Source organism: Peromyscus eremicus, chromosome 15, assembly GCF_949786415.1.
Source record: "Peromyscus eremicus chromosome 15, PerEre_H2_v1, whole genome shotgun sequence".
Lineage (NCBI taxonomy): Eukaryota > Metazoa > Chordata > Mammalia > Rodentia > Cricetidae > Peromyscus > Peromyscus eremicus.
This window is the reverse complement of record NC_081431.1, coordinates 61,024,548-61,029,582: the sequence shown is the minus strand read 5'-3', so window position 1 is coordinate 61,029,582 and position 5,035 is coordinate 61,024,548.

Genomic DNA, 5,035 nt, shown 5'->3' with positions numbered 1-5,035 from the left:
GATAATCTTGATTATCAAATATACCTTATTTGTATTACTTACCTAATTTTTTAGCAGCTTGGCATTAATTTGTGTGGGAGTAAGCAGAGTTATCACACTATATGGCTCCACAGTAGCGGGGATTTTTTCCAAAGAATTATTTTGTTGAAGAGGCTGTCATTTTACATTTTCATGCTTCAAAGCCCACACAAAATTTCCTAAATGGAAGAGCATAATAATGAGAATTATTAAAAATGAAAGTAAAAGAGTACTGGAGAATTGTGATCCACAAGTCCAAAATGCTGGAACTTAGTCAAGCAGCAATGGTCGTCGCCATATGGTCCACACGATAAACTAGTCCAATCTCTATGGAAGTTTTTTTTTTTCTTTTTTCTTTCTTTTTTTTTTTTTTTTTTTTTTGTTTGTTTGTTTGTTTGGTTGGTTTGTTTGGTTTGGTTTGGTTTTTCAAGACAAGGTTTCTCTGTGTAGTTTTAGTGCCTGTTCTGGATCTTGCTCTGTAGACCAGGCTGTGAACTCACAGAGATCTGCCTGCCTCTGCCCCCCCCCCCCCCCCCCCCCCCCGAGTGCTGGGATTAAAGGCGTGCACCACCACTGCCCTGGCTCTATGGAGGTTTTTCAAAAACTAGAAATAGGGGCTGGGAGATAACTTAGTGGTAGAGAGCACCAGCTGCTCTTCTAGAGAACCAGGGATCAATTCCCAGCACCCACATGGTGGCTCACACTGTCCATAACTCCAATTCCAGGGTAGACACCGCCCTCTTCTAACTTTGGCAGGCACCAAGCACGCACATGGTGCATACAGAAACATGTAGGTAAAACGCTAATACATATAAAATAAATTAATTAATTTTCTATCTTAATTCTTATACATTTTTATATTCTGATCACATTCCTTCCCCTCCCTCAACTCCTCTCCGATTCCCTTCTACCTCCCTACCCACCCAACTTTACGTTCTCTCTCTATCTCTATGTTTAATTTCCCTGAGGTTTTTTTCTCTCTTTTTTCTTTTTTTATTTATTCTTCTCCCAAGTATTACATCCTGACTGAAGTTTCCCCTCCCTCCCCCTACTCCTCCCAATTCCCCCCATCTCCCCTCTCCCCCAGATCCCCTCCTCCATTTCCTTTCAGAAAAGAGCAGGTCTCCCAGGGATATCAACTAAGCATGGCATAAAAAGTTACAATAAGGCTAGGCACAAACCCTAATATGAAGCCTGAACAAGTCAACCCAGCAGGAGGAAAAGGGTCCCAAGAGCAGGCAAGAGTCAGAGACACACCCCACCCCCACTGTTAAGAGTCCCACAAGAACACCAAGCTACACAACCATAACATATTTGCAGAGGACGAAGTTGTGGCTTCAGTCTTTGTGAGTGCCTAAGAGCACTGCATAGTAGATTCTTTGGGGCCCTGTTCTCATGATATCCTCTACCCCTATGGCTCCTACCTCCTCCTCCCCCTCTTCTGCTTGGTCCCCTAAGCTCCACCTAATGTTTGGCTGTGGGTCTCAGCATCTGCTCCCATCAGTTGCTGGCTGAAGGCTCTCTGATGATGATGGGGCTAGGCACCAATCTATGAGCACAGCAGAGTATTATTAGGAACCATTTCATTGCCTTTTTTTTTTTTTTTTTTTTTTTTTTTTGGCCAATCATGTTTGGTTCTATCCTAGGTTTCTGGGCATGGGCCCCCACTCGTGGTGTGATTCTCTAGTTGGACCAGTCATTAATTGACCACTCCCACAAGTTCTGTGCCACCAATACCCCAGCACATCTTGCAGGCAAGACAAATTATAGGTCAAAGGTTTTGTAATTGGGCTGGTGTCCCAGTCCCACCACTGGAAGCCTTGCCTGGTTACAGAAGATGGTTGATCTGGGCTCCGTATCTCCCATTACTAGGAGTCTCTGCTAGGGTCAACCTCATAGATTCCAGGAGTTTCCACTGCACTGGTTTTCCCCATCACCCTCCCTGCTCCCTAAAAAAAAAAATAGGCATGGTGTCACACAACTTTAATCCCAGCACTCAGGAGATAGGGGCAGGTAGATCTCTGTGAATTCAAGGCCAGTCAGGGATATGTAGAGACACCCTGTCAATAAATCAATAAATAAATATGAAAATTGCAAGAAGCAAGCAAAAGAACATTAAAACAAAGAAATGCACCCCACCCCTGCACGCTCGCCAAAACACCACACACACACACACACACACACACACACACACACAGAAACATCATGTTTATTTTATGCTGGCTAACTGTTTCTGGGCCTGGGGGCTATCCTGGATCACTCCATAGAAGAAAACTGGCTTTCCCTTGCAAATAGTTTCTTGATTAGGAGTGGGACCCTGTGTTGACTTCCCCCTCAAGTGCTGGGACCCTACATGGCTTGATAATAAACAAACAACTAGAAATAGATTACTACATAGTCTAGCTATACCACTCCTGAGTATTTTTTTCCCAGAGGATACCAAATCAACAGATTACAAAGACACTCATCAATGCTTATTGCAGCAATATTCTTTTTTTTTCTTCTTCTTCTTCTTTTTGGTTTTTTTGAGACAGGGTTTCTCTGTGTAGCTTTGCGCCTTTCCTGGATCTCACTCTGTAGACCAGGCTGGCCTCGAACTCACAGAGATCCGCCTGCCTCTGCCTCCCGAGTGCTGGGATTAAAGGTATGCACCACCACTGCCCGGCTGCAGCAATATTCTCAATAGCTAAGTCACAGACCCTAGATGTCCAACAGCATAGGAATGGGTGAAAAGTTGTGATATATACACACAATGGATTCTTTTCATCCATAAAGAATAAAGTTACGTCATTTGTGGGAAAATGGATACACCTGGTGTGAGAGCCAAAGTTAAAACATTTTAAGTTTTAATTACTATGCCTTAGAGACCCGTGAAACTTGTCTCTGATCTGCAAGCCCCTTGACCAAGGACAGATAGTTCCTGAAATGCTGGAGGCTATTGTTTATGGGAGATAACAAGCCATGTGCTGTCCACTCCCCTAAACAAGTTTGTTTGATCCATCTACACCAGATGTGCTTGATCACCTGTGGGCGGGAGCTTCAAAAGCAGGAAGTACATCAGGATGTACGTTTGCCCCTGATTGGATGTAGGCTGGATATCCATCAGGATGTGTGTTTGTCTCTGATTGGACCTCATGGGAAATGCAATGAATTATGAGTTTTCTTTCTTAAGCCCTTGCCATACTTGATTCTAGGCTATTTCCCGGGAACTTGGGTATGGACTTGGCCAGAGCCCATGCGCCTGGCCAGTATTTAATTAAAACTTGTTTCAAATTTGGCTTTGAATTGTGATAGCGATCTTATTCTTGATTGGTGGGATTAACATTGGAGGTAATCATATTGAGCAAATTAAGTCAATCTCAGAAAGACATATATATTTATCATTTGTGGTTCCTACGTTTCATATGGTCTCATAAAATCATGTATGTATAGACTAAATGAAAGAACTGAGATTGTCTAGGAAAACAATGGGATGAGTGCGACAGAGAAACAAGAAAATGGAAGGTAGAGAGTAATGAAGAGTAGATATTTATGCTCAAAATACAATACACACCTGTGAGAAATTTGTTTATAAAGATGAATGTAAGAGCTGGAGGAAGGGATGTGGGCTATGGAATGCTGTCTTGCCGGCATGGCATGGCCTTTGCATTCGTAAACGCTCAGCAGATTGTCTGCACAGAACTGGGCTACCCAAGTTCTGTCATGGAGGGAGAAGGAGTTCCTACAGGCTCCCCACTTCTTTATAAGCAATTATAAGCAATTGACTTTATAAGCAGTCAGTGTTGCTTGGAAAGGAACAGAAATCTTCTTCAGAGGGGTAGTCACTAGTAAGTTGCCCATGCTCCTCAAGTAGCCCTAATTAAACTCATTGGATCACACACACACACACACACACACACACACACACACACACACACACACACCAGAGGCAGACTAGCTGGTATAACAAGGTGATCCGTGGGTGTGAGAGGAAGACAGAAGTTGGGAATACATTTGATCAAAATCCATTATATACACGTATAAAGTGTCATAATGAAATCTATCTGATGCTGTCTAGGGGTACAGGACGGAGTTTCGTTTTTTCTGTCAATTAAGAATTAAAAGGAGCCAGGTGTGGTGGTGCATGACTTTAATCCCAGCACTCAGGAGGCAGAGCCAGGCAGATCTCTGTGAGTTCAAGGCCAGCCTGGTCTACAGAGTGAGATCCAGGACAGGCACCAAAACTACACAGAGAAACACTGTCTCGAAAAAAACAAAAAAGAATTAAAAGGAAGGAAAGAGGAGTTGCCAGAAAATTTTCGGAGTCCCAGCAGAGTTATCATACCTGGGAAATTAAAATCTCCTCTTGGGGTCCTTGGTGTCATTAATAAAAGAATTTAAGAGCCATCGCACATGGAAGCTTGAGAGTTTTAAAGGAAAACCCCAGGGCAGGCAAGCTTAAATCTCAAAACTGTAGGTAAGAGACCTGTCGCACCAGATTAACCCTTGAGGAGAAAACAAGGTCACATCTCCAAACTACAGGTAGATTCCATTCTTCGCACATTATTGTGTTCAGTTATGCTAAGAAAAGGTTCAAAACAGCGCCAGTAAAATTCCTACACAGGAGCAAACTGTCCTAAGCTGGTATATCAAAGCACATTCTGTTGCAGTGTTAGAGGAAATTAAAGCCGAAATCCCCAGGGACTAGGAGTCAAAATCTAAATCTGAACAGACTCCAGAAAGACTGAGGTCTAATAAACTTGGTTTACACGCCCACTTAACTGGCTTCCTCTCATCCAGCAAAAGACTCACAGTGTCGCAAAGCACAAGAGGACTAGCCCTAACCTTTCCCTAGAGCGTAGTATTGCTTCACAGTTCGCTTCCTGACTCTACTCCCGCCTACCGTGGGAAACCACACACCCCTACAGGCTTTGCGGGGCGGGGGCGGGGTCGTTGTTGATTGGTTGCTGCCATCCAGGCCAAGCGATGATTGGTCAGCGGCGAGTCAGGCTTTGGGCTCTTAGGTCCAAACTCCAGC